The sequence below is a fragment of the Lissotriton helveticus genome, chromosome 5_1 (assembly GCF_964261635.1).
Source record: "Lissotriton helveticus chromosome 5_1, aLisHel1.1, whole genome shotgun sequence".
Lineage (NCBI taxonomy): Eukaryota > Metazoa > Chordata > Amphibia > Caudata > Salamandridae > Lissotriton > Lissotriton helveticus.
The window spans coordinates 1,210,107,608-1,210,124,759 of NC_136065.1; the positions used below are offsets into that span (position 1 = coordinate 1,210,107,608).

The 17,152-nt window shown below is 43.7% G+C and overlaps 1 long non-coding RNA gene across 1 annotated transcript in view; it reads left to right on the top strand.

Moving 5' to 3' along the window:
* LOC144753547 (uncharacterized) overlaps positions 1–17,152 on the top strand; it is a 34,029-nt gene that overhangs the window by 4,463 nt on the left and 12,414 nt on the right. The window contains exons 2-3 of the long non-coding RNA XR_013594405.1: positions 6,580–6,952; positions 13,909–13,952. This is a non-coding gene — a long non-coding RNA (uncharacterized LOC144753547). The remainder of the gene's footprint in view (positions 1–6,579; positions 6,953–13,908; positions 13,953–17,152) is intronic.

The window sequence follows — 17,152 nt, forward strand, 5'->3', positions numbered from 1 at the left end:
AAAAACCCTGCATTAATAAAAGGCATTGTCATTTACAATACCAATAGGTCAAACTTTCTTTAATGCGAGACCTATTGCATTGCAAATGCTTGTTGTTTAAAAGCGCCCCATGCTGCGCTTTCACTAGAGGCCACGCCCCTTTCTTTAGACGAGCCATGTCTAAAGAAAGGTCAGCGCTTTTCCCCAAAAAAGCATTTGTTTGTCATGTTGACAAACAAATGCTTTTTTTTGTAAAATCGCCCAGTGGAAGCGTGCTGAATGTGCTCAATGTTGCAGGAACGATACAAAAGGGGGTGCTGATGGACGGAGCATCTGAACCAATCAAACACTCACACCCAGTCAAAAGATCTGGGTTTGATCCATCACCGTTCTTTAGCCCACTCTGCCACCTCAGTTCAGACATGGCTATATGCAAATCAGTCTGACCCAGTGCCTCATGGGAACAGTCCAGCCCGAACTGCCAAGACATGCCTTCCCTGGACCGGAAACAAGCTTCCGAGGACCGGTTTCTGGCATTCCAGCCATCTTCAGCCCGGCTTGCTAGAATCCAGTGGCAAAGTGAGCAAGGGACTCACGTCTGAGCATACCCTGCCACACCCCCTTTTGTACCGCAATGTTGCAGGAAAGCATGTAGTGCCTGCAGTAGGAGAAACTATTAAAGCAAATAGTGTTGTGTAACAACCAAAGTAAAAGGGCCAGTCCCAATGTGAGGTTACAAATGAAGACAAGGCGGTACTAAGGAGGAACTAACAAGCCTATACACGAATCAGAAGCCAGCATTTATGAAAGACAATGACACAAGCGAATGACAAATATGGGTGAGAGTGGGCGGGGCTTCCGGTGTATTCTCCAATACAGCATGGCTCGCAGAGCAGCGCATGCGCTGCCCAGGCTCAAACTAAACATTGCAATACAAATTTACAGGGAGATTCCAAGCACCCCTGAAGAAAAAAAGATACCCCAGAAAGAGTAATTGCCGGTGTTTACAAAGTCATTCCTCGGGTCACTAGAGCATGACCTTGAGTTAAAGTCAATGCCGCCCCCTGAATCCTTTCAGAGACAGGTTGAATCCTGACTAAAAGGTAGGCCTTGCGACTGCTCCGCCTTGAACAGGAGTGCCCTTAATGGTGATGTTGGATGGAAAAATTATGGTAAATAAATGAGCTCTGAAACACCAAAAAAACATATTGCAATAGAAGCCCAGATATTCTGGCTTTGCCAGATGGGTGAACAAGGCAAACACAAGGAGATGATGGACGGAGCGCTGAAACTTTTCAGACACTCACTCCAGTCACAGATCTGGGTTGAATCCATCATCGTTCTTTAGCTCAATTCGCCACCTCAGTTCAGATCCAGCCGTATGTAAATCAGTCTTGACCAGATGGGTGGAACTCATTTGGTTCTGCTGATTACATGGATTGAACATAAATAACCCTAACTAGCATTTAAATTGAGAGGCCCCATTGATTTATTTTTCAATATCATCAGATATCTTGTATGCTGAATATATACAAGAGGACTCCAGGCGCTAGGGGGTGTAATGATATGAAACAGCACATTTATACCCAGGAAGGGCCATGCAAAAGCCTTTGAATCATTCTAGTTACCGTCAACGGTTTGGAAATGGGATGGGAGGTGTAACTGTGTCTTTTCAATTTGATCCCTGAAATCACCCTCAACGCCCGCAAAGGGGGCACAATCAAGGGGCCAACTGTTCCAACACACGAAAAAATCAAGTTTATTCACATGTTTTTACATGCAGATGAGTCCTTCCGAGCCATGCCCTGCGGTCCGGCACCTTCAGATGAGTGGTCACGGAGGGCGCCCCAGTGAAAAGCTGCTCCCTGGCTGGCCCCTCATTCATCCCACAAAACGTCCCTTGTTCACAAACACATCTTTGTCGAGGCCTCAAACAAACACAAAGTCCTCCCCCAAGCCACAAAAGTTATGTAACCGACGGCGATGACCCAAAAAGGGAGCCCTGGGCAGCCCTGCCTGTTAGCTTTAGCATAAAAGAGTAATGCTGTTACCAAGAGTTTCACATTTCACGTGTATTAATTATGAGAATCTCCAAACCACAGCGCTTCGAAGCCTCGCCATGAGCGAGGGCCCTGAAGTTAACTCACTTATCTGCTGGCTTCCGTAATTGAGACTGCATTGGTACATGCAGCTCGTCATGCCCCGGAGAGGCACCGAGGCGTGTTATCAGACATGTAGCGAGCTACACAGTACGGAATGCTGACTAGAGTACACAAAAAAGCTGATTGTAGCTGCACGAAAACAGCTGCCCTCAAACGGTGCCAATGTGCCAACAGAAAAGCTGTTTTTTAAAGCAAAACCAGGATCTCTCGGTCTTTATGTAACACTGTTAAACCCACCCAGTGCTTTCGTATCTCGTTTTCAAAGCTACCAAGTTTGGCAAAGAAATGAACTGCGCCACAGAAAAATAAGCTGTTTTGCTCAGACGCACACATTTTGTTCTGTCAACTTATCTCGTGCCCACTTAAAGCATCACCCTCAACCCGCTCTCCCCTCTCCCTGGCATCCTAGCAGGTATCACCACACAGCCGAGCAGCGAGTTATACTTCTTACAATGAATAAACCAAAACCGTGTTTTCTATGCTTCAAAATGCTATTAACAATGCGATGACCACGCATTTCGCCCTGCACTCTCTTAACAATATTCATGTTGATTCGCGACAAACTGATGCGCCTTTTGGGTGGATCTGGAGACTGAGGGTCAGGCAAGAGAAAAACAAGCGTCAGTGAAAGCGATCGCGATTGTAAAACAAAACGAGTGGTGCAGGCGCAAAATGCTGCCTTCACGCTCGCCATCTGTTTTCATTCAGCCGCTTCTATTTGCATTGCCGTAGGGCTGAGTGAAAACAGATGTGCTCGTCACGGGAGGCATCCGAAAACTGCAAGGGCGTCAACAAAAGCGACAGCCAGCAAACCAGATGTACAGAAAATACATTAATCACTACCTAAGCCAATGGAAAAAGGTTGTGACAGAGGGGCATGGATTAAAGTTCTCTTCTTCATATTGTTTACTATAGCTCTCGCAGGCGAAGAGCGCATGTGCGCTCCAACACCAGGCAAGACCTAAAAAGGGCATATTCAATGTCTGTGCACTCTAGTCGAGTAAACAATAATTGTACAATACTTTATACACAACCTTTGCACAGGCCTATACATGGCCTCCACAGTAGGGCTCTTCCAGGGTCCAGCGTGCAGAGGTGCCACGCCTCTATCATGAAGTGTGTGTTTTAACACACACTAGCAATTTGCCTCAGTGACTTTATGGCATTTAGGAGAACGGCTCATGTTCCCGGAGCCAAGCCCTTGACTGGACTGGCTCGTCAGTATCAGCTGAGCATCAATGGATCTGTCTGCGCCCAGTCAGTCACAGTCACACCCTACAGGTGATCAGGGGGCATGCACTGATGGTTAGGAGTTGAGAAGCACTACGAGCTCAGGGTGCAGAGCACTATGCCAAGGGCAGAGCAAGCTCAATGCTGATGTCTGACTGTTCAGGTGGCCAGGTTTGGTGCAGCTATCAGCAGGCCTTAGCACTGTGAGACGAACATTATTAGGGAGAGGTTGGAGTGCCCAAGCAGTCTCAGCAACTATGCCTGTGAGTGCCAGCCCGGTGGTGCTGCTGTTCTGCCCCCTCACAGTGTGAGGGTAACATAGCTCATTGGAGCACAGCTATAGCCCAGTAAAAGTCCGAGGACAGTCAAGAAGAGTTAGGTAGCGCCACACGTAACACAGGATGTACTCCCAGCCCCACGCAGCAAGCAACAATCAAATTGCATGACAGTGAGATCCAATTAGGATAACCTCATGGGCTCAACTGTCATCATACGAGGATTCAAAATACCCTCTGCCCTTTGACTGCCCATGGCAAAAAGGGATGGGAATAATGCAAACTCAGAACAGATGAATCAGAGGTGGGGACATATGCCACAGCTCATCTGATTTGCATGAGCATCTTGGAACCTTGTGGTAATGATGGGAAATTCCCAGAATGAATTAGTGTAACCCCTGATGAGTGACACTTGGGAGGACTAGATAGCGGTAATAGAGAGAAGAGGATGCAGGACTTCTGTATACTGGAAAATTGACAGGCCTAGTCATCAGGAGGAAGAAAAAAAACAAGTATATGCAGAGGGCAAGTATAATCAGACGAAAGAAAGAAACATGAAATGATGAAGAAAGTGAAAGCTGGAAACAAAGGCTAATAAATAAACATGTTAAGAGAGGGAGGGACAGGTATAACCCAGTGTCTGAAATTGAAATATAGAAGTGACGGTATTCATTGTCCCACAGTACCTATTTGTTATTGGGAAGTGCTTGTACTCTCCCATGAAAAATATTGCATCAGTGCTGAGAAGTTCCTGTACTCTCCCTTTCAAACAAAAAAAATGTAGGTACTGAGTACCTGCCCGGTTGAAGCACTGTTGCAAAAAAAAGCTAGAGAAAGAGGCAAGTATAAATGGAGAGGAAGAGAAAGAGATTTGTATTAGTAGCGAGAACACAGGAAGTGTAAACTAAGAATCAGAAAGTGATATGTGCAAGGGAGCAAGAGAAGAATGAACTTATGGACAGGATCGGACAGAGTTATGGCATTCCACCTGGGGAATGGTGGAACCACCACTGTGTTAAAAACAAAATGACAATCGTGAACATTACCTGCGACATCTTGTCTGGTGGAAATTTCTATGTGCACATAAGCTGCAGTCATTTTAATCTATTGCAGCCATTTTGTACTCTGTTGGTCACCTTTGTTTCACCCTGCCCTTACTAGCAACCCTCTGATCCTCTGACCGACCTGGTATGTGTGCTAGGGGCTATAAACTCTATTAGAGAACAACATGGAAGGGGGTGTTCCCTAAATATCAAAAGAGCAAAAAATCTGATCATGCATTCAGCTTACCCACAACACCACAAAGAGAAAAACGGCGCATTTTTTCAGTCACAGGGGGAAGGAGCACGTTCTGCCGAGTCCATCGTGGATTCCATCGAGTTCGGACCTACGGGCTAATATCAGGCACATTGCCTTTGCATCTGTTACCTTGCCTAAACTGTGAGAACATCAACGCTGTCCTGGTATCTTTTACGGACACGACCCGACCCTGTTATTAAGGTCACCCGAATACAGATTCCTGGTCCCTCAGATCATATTCTTATCCACTGGGAGAGGTTTTATCAGACTTGGCGTGGAACAGTTAAAAAGACACCTGGATGGTATGCTCTGCCCCTTTGACCTATATTGGTGGTCAAGTTCCCCCCATGAAACGTTGTTTGGATACTCTACAGGCCCTTTAAAATGTGATGCTCCAAATTATGATCGTCTATTGAGCGCTCTCACACACTGGACACTGCTTTTTAATAAAAAAAATGTTTTCCGGAAAGTCTATTTCCTATCAAGTATGTGAAATTCGTCCACTGGTCCTGCCGCTAAGGGCCCTTAGAACACCTACCTTCAGTCTCTGATGCTACTAGGACCGCCTTCCAGCATACTGTGTCAGACGTCCTTCATTGCGTCTGTCTTGTTTCCATTACAAGTGCGCCCTGATGAAGGAAGCCTTTTATGGCACTTGTCCGAAACGCGCGTCGGCGCTTTTCTGTGTGTGACGATATGTATGTGAATGTTTGTGTATGAATCTGATTGTACAAAAGGTTGTTTGAGTGTTTGAGTGAATGGATTCTGTGCCCCCTTTTTTGAAATTATTTCTGCGTGTCCTAGTTTTTGTACTGTTTGTTTGTATAAAAAACTCAACAGATACTTTTTTACAGACTAAATGAAATTAATGTTCTATGAAAATTATATATATATAAAAAATTAATAATAAAAAGCTTTTTCTGAATAAATATCTTTTTTCTCTTTGTGGTGTTGTGGGTAAGCTGAATGCATGATCAGATTGTTTGCTCTTTTGATATTTAGGGAACACCCCCTTCCATGTTGTTCTCTAGTGTTCTCGCCCTGGCGGGTTGTTTCCCTCTTTGTATTCATTTTTAGATTCAGGGCCCCTCTTTTGTTTTTTTGGCTATAAACTCTATTGGCATGACAAACCTCAGTGCCACTTGCTGCCACAAACTCGTTTTTCCTCTTATCTCTGTTTACAGGCAAACCCTTGGACACTCTACCTCTCTCTACATCCATTTTACACAAACAGGTTCCAAATACCAAAAAGACTCTTGCAAACATGATCTATTGCACTGCAAACAGCAAGACTTGTTTTTACCAACAATGGGACCTGTTTTTATCAACAGAGCGGACTCTTAGATCTGGCCGGTCTCACATGTTTTAGACCCTGAAGCAAGGTCCAGCTGCAAGATAAGATTGTCTTTTTGACCTGGGTGGGAAGAGAATTACTGTTGGGCTTGTGTGGCAACCTGCCCGGGGCGGGGACTCCAAGCTTGTGTAACCATGTTGATGAAACAAATGCATTGTGTAAAACCTGTAAAAAAGCAAGAGCCAAAGGAGTTATCAGCAGAGCACCTCCCTCAAACATCCCGGTGTCTGCAGTTGACGTGATCGCCTCATGAGAAATAAACCTTTTTCTTGTCTTCCAGCGCCTGCCTCATTATTTTGATAGTGAACCCTAAGTGAATTAGAGGTGGAACCCTGCACCGGGCAGCAATGAGGGTCTTAGAAGACTCGCTGCCTTTCACAAATCGGCGCCCAAACATTGGGGCCCATCAGCGACGCGTGGGTCCGGTAGAGAGGTCCTGACGACGGAGTGAACGACTAAACAATTGAGGTATACCTGCCTGAGAAGACCCTCGTCTGGCTGCCGATCGACTGAACTTCACGGGTTCTGAACGGACCTCTCTCGAGTGACCTGCGGTCCTGACTGGGACTTTAGAGGAACGCCGCATTGATTGTTGGAGTGAGAGGACAACCACGCGCTAGAAGGGGAAGACGAAGAACTGTCCATCAGTCCGGGTAAGGTCTTGAAAGAACGACTTGAATTGATTGATTGATTAATAGTTTGATTGAAGTACTAGTATTCCTTTTTATATTGAGTTATTTGAGACATTTCCTGCTTGCAAACAACGAAGAATAGGAATATTCTCTCTCTTTGCAGACAGCGAAGGACAGGTAGTGCAGACTTTTTGTCTAAATTTATTGATTGAGATATTCATTTTTGACCGATAAAGACGTCATGCCTGTTTTCCTAGATTGTTTGACTGTAATTGTTTTGGACCGGACCGCTTGTTAGAGGTCAGTCAGCCGGCGCTGTAGGAAGGCACCCCTAACAAGGACATGTACGTAAAGTATGGATTAGCCACCATAGCTTATAGCAAACTATGGCATAAATATACTAGGAAGGACCGGGTAAATCAGTGGCCACTGATGGGATCTTTCGATCCCGCTAAAATAGAAACGTTAGAATTAGCTCTCCACAAAAAAAAAACTAGACCAGCCATGCTTGACAGTTTTGGTTTACGACGAAAAGAGGCAGCTCAAAGAAAGAAAAGAGACGAAGCTAGACAAGATAAAGAAACACGAAAATCAGCTTACCAAGCCTGTAAAAGGTTAGAAGAAAAACTAAAAGAAAAGGAAATCGATAAAAAGGAACAGGAATCAAAAATATCAGGTCAATGCCCTGTTAGAACGTCCTCGACTCTTTACCCCGAGTTACCAGCAAAACAAAGGGTAGATGATGATTTATTGTTAGGTCCCCCAATCATATACATGCCACCCCCTTAAACCCCTACTCATCCCGTGGTACTACACCAGGACCACCAAAGTATAGCCGGAGATGGCACGATCGCCTCAGTCTCCACCGCCTCTGCTCCCACCGAGTCACTCACACCAAATGCCTCATCAAAGGATACAGTAGTAGAGGTAGGATCAAAAGAAAAAGGAGTGCCCAGGGTCCCGCAATTAAGTAAAAATGAGCGAGCAGGCATTGATAAAATAGTTAAATCCCTCATAGATAGGAAGGAGACAGAAGAGTATGTAACTGACATGTGCAACTCCTATGTTGAAAACCACAAACAATACTTTATTGTACGTCTCTGTTACCACACTCTTACTGCATATGAAAAGAAGTACCAAGTGGTAGGGCACGAGCGACTAGTGGCTCTCTATAGGAAGGTAGACACCGGAGATGAAGGCGACAACGATGTTACAGAACTCTTTTTATCCACACTGGAAGTATTCCGTCACCTCGTGGAACAAGGACGTATAGATAAGGACCGGACATCTAAAATAGCAGGACCCCCAGTGGAAAAACCAGATAGCATGATGCCGATAAAAGAAGCTGCCGCTTATTGGGTACCTCCTAGAGGACAAGGGGCTCATGACGATATGAACCATCAAGACGCTAGATGAAGGGTGGCCAACAATTGGGTGTAATAATGGTGTGGTAGTAGAATAATCGCACTCCTGATTCAGAGAGAAGGTAAGTCTTGTAACTTGAGGTCAGTAGGTGCTATTTGGTAATCCTTTGAGGGCTGAAGGAACAGTCAATGCGTTATGTAACGCTATTCCAAACGTGGGTAGCGTCACCAAATGCACTCGATAAATAAAGTTTCAAAAAAAGTTGTTATGGCTTTTTATATCAATAAAGATTTATTGAAAAAAAGGTTTTTTAGTCTTGACGTTGTTTTCACATCTTACATTTCATAAAGTTTCAAAAAATCATCATTCAATTCTTAAGATTCATTTATGATTTCCCAATGCATTTCGGGCCGAAGGCCCTTCATCAGGGGATTAGCTGTACTGTTAATAAAGAAAAATACACAAAAATTAATATATGCAATAATTTGTTGCGAATGTTAAGAAACATATCAAGATAGAACAATCCTGTCATTATCTGTAGCATTCTAAAGGTCATTGCTGTTTCTGCATTGAACATTTTGACCCACGTGTAATACGACATTTTTTCAAATTAATACACACATAAGCGATATTAGCAAAAAACAGAACATTCAAGAGTAGGAAAAATCCTAACAGTGTGAATTGGGTTGGATGGTGCCGGGAGCAATAAATATTTTGTGTGACTGGTAACACAAAGCTTGGGAGCAGTGTGTAACTGGGTGCGAAGAGGGAGTGTAGATCCTACCTTAAGGATCACAAAAGTTAAGCTGGAAATTCGGCTTTTTCCAAAACGATCAGTCCTAAGAAACGAAAATGTAAAATTACTCTACAGCGTAATACAGTACGAAACGTGATCGAGGTGTCAAGCCCTTACTACTAAGGTAGGTGGTGGGTTGAAAGAATGGTACCTTCTAAACGTCGATCGGCATTCAGTTACGCAGCGAGGCATAAGATGAATCTGTAAAAGAAAGGTGCGATCTATGTAACCGTGGGCGTTTTAAAGCGAGTCGCCCTGCCGGTCTAATTTCTGGTCTCATGGTGCTATCGGGGTTACTCACCACGTAAATCGCGAGTGCTCGGCTAGCTGTATTCGGAGAAGGCTGGCGGGATGGAATGCGGAAATCCCGGTTACCTAAATGGGTTGAAAAATCACGTGACAAGACGTGACTGAAAGTGAAGAAATCTAATACGCGAGAAGCGTGGGGCAAAGGACAAACTTAAAACGATTAAAAATCCATCCTTCTTAAAACGTGATATCGCTGTGTGAAAGTTGACAGGATAAGAAAAAAGCGTAAATGTATGTTTCTTGTCCGCTGATATGCAAACCTGGGTGGAATAGAAAAGTTGCCATTAAAATCTTCTTCCATTGACAATAGTGGCCAGTGTTTGAGTATTATTTTTTTGATGCGATGGCTTTCCGTTGAGTACTTAGATATAAAAGCTGTTCTTTCTTGTTGTTTGATACTCTCTTTGGCTTTTAACAGGGATGACCTGTTAATGGTCGATGCCTTGGCCGTTGCTTGGTTGAGGATATCAGTCGGATAGCCTCGCTCCCGAAATTTATTGATGGTGTTCTGCATGTTTTCATTGTATATTTGATCCGAGGATGAAATCCTCTTGACTCGTAATAATTGAGAATACGGAAGATATTGTTTGAGTGAGGGCTGATGAAAACTTTGAAAGTGTAGTAAATTATTTCTGTCTGTGGGTTTGGTAAATACTGTAGTTTCAAGTTTGCCTTGTTTGTTTTCAATCATGACATCCAAAAAGTGTATGCGTTGCGTTTGTATGTTGTGGGTGAATTGAATTCTGTCATTGACCTTGTTCAGATCCAAGATTGCCTCAGTTAGAGTTTGTTTTGATCCTTTCCAGAGGAAGAATATGTCATCTATGTACCTTTTGAATAAAATTAAGTTGTCTGTCCATGTGTTGTTATTCAGTATATGGTCCAGTTCATATCTGTGCATGAACAGGTTCGCGTACGCCGGCGCCGCGCAATTTCCCATTGCTGTACCTGAGGATTGGATGAAATACTCCTGGTTCCACTGAAAGTAACTGTGGTACAACGTGAAATTTAACAATTCTAAAAGGAATATCTTGAAGTTTTCTTCCATTTCAGTTGACATGAGAAATGATGCAACTGCTTCCGTACCAAGGTTGTGGGGGATTGAGGTGTACAAGGATTGTTTCCACCGTGAATTCGATTCACGAAACTGTAGGAAGGTACCTTGACAAACATTTGCAACCCATAGTGCAAAGAATGTCCACATATATTAAGGATACAACCGATTTTCTCAACATCCTGGAAGAGCACACCACCACATACACTAAGGAGATGCTACTCTGTACCATAGATGTACAATCCTTGTACACCTCAATCCCCCACAACCTTGGTACGGAAGCAGTTGCATCATTTCTCATGTCAACTGAAATGGAAGAAAACTTCAAGATATTCCTTTTAGAATTGTTAAATTTCACGTTGTACCACAGTTACTTTCAGTGGAACCAGGAGTATTTCATCCAATTCTCAGGTACAGCAATGGGAAATTGCGCGGTGCCGGCGTACGCGAACCTGTTCATGCACAGATATGAACTGGACCATATACTGAATAACAACACATGGACAGACAACTTAATTTTATTCAAAAGGTACATAGATGACATATTCATCCTCTGGAAAGGATCAAAACAAACTCTAACTGAGGCAATCTTGGATCTGAACAAGGTCAATGACAGAATTCAATTCACCCACAACATACAAACGCAACACAACCCTTTTTGGATGTCATGATTGAAAACAAACAAGGCAAACTTGAAACTACAGTATTTACCAAACCCACAGACAGAAATAATTTACTACACTTTCAAAGTTTTCATCAGCCCTCACTCAAACAATATCTTCCGTATTCTCAATTATTACGAGTCAAGAGGATTTCGTCCTCGGATCAAATATACAATGAAAACATGCAGAACACCATCAATAAATTTCGGGAGCGAGGCTATCCGACTGATATCCTCAACCAAGCAACGGCCAAGGCATCGACCATTCACAGGTCATCCCTGTTAAAAGCCAAAGAGAGTATCAAACAACAAGAAAGAACAGCTTTTATATCTAAGTACTCAACGGAAAGCCATCGCATCAAAAAAATAATACTCAAACACTGGCCACTATTGTCAATGGAAGAAGATTTTAATGGCATCTTTTCTATTCCACCCAGGTTTGCATATCAGTGGACAAGAAACATAAAAGAAATACTCAATACAAGAAGCGAAGTAAAATCTCTCGCATACAAAGGTACCATACCATGCCACAACTGTGGCAATTGCAACGCAATTATCAAAGGCAATGAAGTTCGTCACCCCAGCCAAGGAACAACCATCAAATTAAAAGTATCGGCCACGTGTGACAGCCGCAACGTAATCTACATGCTTAAATGCCCTTGTGGCCTGGCCTATGTTGGTAAAACCGAACGCAAAATAAAACAAGACTGACGGAACACAAAATTAACATTCGCACCAAGAGCGCAAAATCACCTTTGGCGACCCATTTCAACACTCATAACCATGCTCCCAGTCAACTCAGGATTCTTGTGCTGGAGCAACCCACCATCTTACCCGGAAGAGACAATGGCCAACATTTTTTGAGACGGGAAATATTTTGGATCAACCGCCTAACCACGATTCAACCGAAAGGACTCAATGATCGGTTGGACCTGAATTGTTTTCTATAAAACTTATAACATGATATTATTACCCATTGATGTGATGATGTACATATATTACCAACTGCAGTATATTTCTTATAGAGGATCAATTGATGTTTTTGTACGACACCACCGTTTCATAACACCCTGGCCACGCCACCCCACAGTCCGTTATCTAATAATCAATAGCCCACACTGGCATACACCCCTTGGACATGTTCGTAGTGCCTAACGTCCCTGCCCCACCCCACTTTGACCCACGGATATTCAGCCCCGTCACCACAATCTTTGCATTCCACATTTCCTTTTGGATACGGAGTCATTTACGCTTTTTTCTTATCCTGTCAACTTTCACACAGAGATATCACGTTTTAAGAACGATGGATTTTTAATCGTTTTAAGTCTGTCCTTTGCCCCACGCTTCTCGCGTATTCGATTTTTCACTTTCAGTCACGTCTTGTCACGTGATTTTTCAACCCATATAGGTAACCGGGATTTCTGCATTCCATCCCGCCAGCCTTCTCCGAATACAGCGAGCCGAGCACTCGCGATTTACGTGGTGAGTAACCCCGATAGCACCATGAGACCAGAAATTAGACCGGCAGGGCGACTCGCTTTAAAACGCCCACGGTTACATAGATCGCACCTTTCTTTTACAGATTCATCTTATGCCTCGCTGCGTAACTGAATGCCGATCCACGTTTAGAAGGTACCATTCTTTCAACCCACCACCTACCTTAGTAGTAAGGGCTTGACACCTCGATCACGTTTCGCACTGTATTACGCTGTAGAGTAATTTTACATTTTCGTTTCTTAGGACTGATCGTTTTGGAAAAAGCCGAATTTCCAGCTTAACTTTTGTGATCCTTAAGGTAGGATCTACACTCCCTCTTCGAACCCAGTTACACACTGCTCCCAAGCTTTGTGTTACCAGTCACACAAAATATTTATTGCTCCCGGCACCATCCAACCCAATTCACGCTGTTGAATGTTCTGTTTTTTGCTAATATCGCTTATGTGTGTATTCATTTGAAAAAATTTCGTATTACACGTGGGTCACAATGTTCAATGCAGAAACAGCAATGACCTTTAGAATAATACAGATAATGACAGGATTGTTCTATCTTGATATGTTTCTTAACATTCGCAACAAATTATTGCATATATTGTCAGGGCTCCACGAATTTTCAATTCTTGTCTCTATTTCGACTTGCACAGGAACAGAAGATGCTTGCTTTCCAACTCCCTCTCTCCAATCAGTCGGAGTCAGATTAAAATCATAACTCCAAGCAATCAGAAAAAGAGAAGGGGAAAAGTGGAAAAAATAACCATAAGAAAAGAAAGGCACAGAAGAGACTGGTCCGGTCCCTCGGTACTCCAGCAAATCCTCCTCTGACTTTATCAGCCAAACTAGGTTCCTGTGAATACTAAACACATACAATATTTTTTAGCCTATAAATCTTAACTCTGTTCTACCTGCTTCTATTGGTATTAAACCTACATACCCATGGGACTGCATAGACCTGTAGCTCTTCTTTCTACTGTGAGGTTTCGTTAACTGGAGTTGCCTTGTGTTCAATCTCACTAAAATGAAATGACTCTCTTAATATTCCACTCTAGCTATTCTCTTAGAATATGTGTTTTCTAGACTATAAAACCTACCACGCTATGCAACTCTGTGTCTTTTATTCTTCCTCTTGTGTTGTATGTTGGCTTGTGAATACCTCATCTGCAAAACAGTCAATCGATTAATTTCCTGCTCTATCTCTTCCTATTATCTGTTATCTTCCTTTATCTCTTTTGACCTACCAGTACTGTATTCCGCTATCCTTATAATGTGTTCTGTTCTTGTATTTCTTCTTCTTTTAGGACTGTTGCTTTCCTGCTCGAGTTATTCGCCTCACTAGATTCAGGTAAGGTTTTCTTTCCTTTTTTACTTCAAGTAATTGTCTAAATTGCATTTAAACAAACTATTTACATTTCTCTGTAGGACGTGTTTAATTTCTTGTTGCTGTGTCTTGAAACACCTGCTTCATTAACGCTACTGTTATCTCTTGAATTATAAATGTCACAGGCTGTAAGCGTAATACAATTTCTGCCGAATACAGTCTAGATTTAATTGTCACTTAGCTCTATGAAAACTGTTTTCCTTAACGTGATGACAGCTTGCACTGCTCCTGAAGCGGCGACACGTTGTCTTGACGGAGTCTCTCTGAATGTCTCTTTTCTTTTCGCTGCTAGACACCTACGTGGCAATTTCTGCAGGGAAACTATTATACTGAGTTGCTACTAGGAATATATCTCTTGCCACTCTGAAATTCTGAAAATAACTTTTCTCTACAAACGTTTCTACTCTGACAGGAATTCTCTAACTGACTCGGGCTGAATTCTCGGTGAAGTGCGCAGCTCTGATAGAGCGCGCGCCTCACCTGAACTCCGTTCTGGAATGTTCAGAAAACTAGACTGGCAACTTAGGCTGGCAGTTGTCCTGCTCGCCCGCCATCTTGGAATTCCGTGAATTCCACGCCTTGGACCAGGAAGAAGCCAAACTCCAGTTCTGTTGCTTCATTTTGAGAACTCTTGCTGACCGTTCATTAGGAAGGATCCTGACATATATTCATTTTTGTGTATTTTTCTTTATTAACAGTACCGCTAATCCCCTGATGAAGCTCCTTCGGCCCGAAATGCATTGGGAAATCATAAATGAATCTTAAGAATTGAATGATGATTTTTTGAAACTTTATGAACTGTAAGATGTGAATACAACGTCAAGACCAAAAACCCTTTTTTTCAATAAATCTTTAGTGATACAAAAATGCATAACAACTTTTTTTGAAACTTTATTCATCGAGTGCATTTGGTGACGCTACCCACGTTTGGAATAGCGCTACATAACGCAACAATTGGGTGTATCAGCCATGGGACAGACAGGACATTTTGACTTTCCGTAAATCTTTACAGAATTTACGAAAGAACCCCACCGCCTTTTTCCTCCGAGCTAGGTATCGCTCTGGGATCAACAATAATGACACTTGCCGACATAGACTTGTTCTTCAGGTTATGTTTGCCAGCAGATGTGTGGAAACAGATTAGGAAAGTAGACCATACCGAACTGCTTGGCCATACCTGGGAACAACTCAACACACTAGATAAACAGCGAAACCCTGGTCAAAAAACGGTTAAAGCAATATTGGACCTCCCTGACAAAATAGTACAGAAAGTGAAAATGCTGATGTTATGTTATGTTATGTTATGTTAAATTAATTTGTTGAGCGCGCTAACACCATTAGGTTTCTTGGCGCTGTTCGGAGAGAGCAGAGAGAGACAGAACTAACATAACAGAAAAGCAAAAGTTAATAATAGGCCTCAGTGAAAAGATGAGTTTTAAGGGAAGATCTGAAACTAGAATAGGGAGAGGCTAACCTAAGCGGGAGAGGTAAAGAATTCCAAAAGGACGGGGCTAGGAAAGAGAACCTAAGACCACCGTGTTTCTTCCGCTTGAATCTGGGGATAGATAAAAGAGCCATGTGGGAGGACCGGAGGGTACGGGAGGGGACGTAATGATGTAGCAGGGAAGAAATGAAAGCGGGGCCCTGACCAGAGAGAGATTTAAAGGTGATACAGCCCAGCTTAAATTTGCAACGGGCAGAGACCGGAAGCCAGTGAAGGTCCTTTAGAAGCGGTTGGACATGTTGGTCTCTCGGCTGGTGATAAATCAGACGGGCAGCCTGATTTTGGATCAGCTGTAGTCTCCTAAGTTGATAAGCAGGAATGCCTACATATAATGCATTCGCGTAGTCAAGCCTAGACATGACTAACGCGAGTAGAGCCAAAATAAGGGCATCGGTGGTAAGTAGGCGCGAGATCTTACGTATCTTCCTGAGCTGGAAATGACTAGAGGAGACTACAGCACTAATCTGGGGTGTCATCGATAGATCGTTGCTGATGACAACACCCAGACTTTTTGCTGAGTTGACCGGACAAGGCGGGGAGCCCAGGCTGGCCGGCCAGAAGGAAGGATGCCAAGGATTGGAGGGTCCCCCGACAAGCACCAACTCGGTCTTGTCGGGGTTAAGTTTCAGGTGGTTTGCACCCATCCAATCACTGATGAAACAAAGGGCATTTTGAAAGGTAGAGATAGATTCGGGCCCAGAGTCAATGGTGAAAACCAATTGAATGTCGTCCGCATAATTAAATGCGGAGACATTAAAACAGTGGAGGGAACGGATTAATGGGGCCAAATACAAATTAAAAAGAAGAGGGGATAGGGAGGAGCCCTGAGGGACACCGCAGGTCAGCTCGACTTGAGAGGCAGAAAACTGAGACAATCTGACGGCCTGGTGGCGGTGGGTCAGAAAGGAGCGCACCCAGTCCAGGGCAATGCCCTGGATGCCGGCCTCTCCGACACGGTCGACCAAGATGTCATGGTCGACCGTGTCAAAGGCGGCTGACAGATCCAAAAGGACCAGGGCCTGACAGGTGTTGGTGTCAGCGCCCCTGCGGAGTTCGTCCATCACAGAGAGGATGACTGCTTCTGTGGAGTGTGCTGGTCTGAATCCAGCCTGCTGGGGGTCCAAAACACAGGAGTCCTCCACAAAAGAAGTAAGGGTCTGGGTGACGTGAGACTCCAGGACCTTACTAAGGAAGGGGAGGAGGGAAATTGGATGGTAGTTGCTCATGTTGGACTGGTCGGCCGTGGGTTTTTTCAAGATAGCAACCACTTCTGCCCGTTTAAAAGAACCTGGGACCACCCCCGTAGTCAAAGAGCTGTTTAAAAGAGCTAAAGGGGGGTCCGGGCATGAAGTGAAGGCTTCTCGTAGGGCCGACGGGGGGCAACAGTCACTGGGAGATCCAGAGGAAACTTTAAACAGAAGGGAACGGAATTTGTCTCTGGAAATGAGTGGGAACTGGGTGAGGGTATCGGTGCGATGGAAAGGGGGGAGAGTGGGAAGGGTGGAAACAGAAGATGCGTGGACAATGCTGGTTTTAATTTTAATGATTTTGTCCACAAAAAATTGATTCAGAGAATCACACAATAGCTGGGAAGGAAGAGGGGCAATGGTGACTCTCGCCGGGTTCGATAATTCCTCAACAATCGAAAAGATGTCTTTGG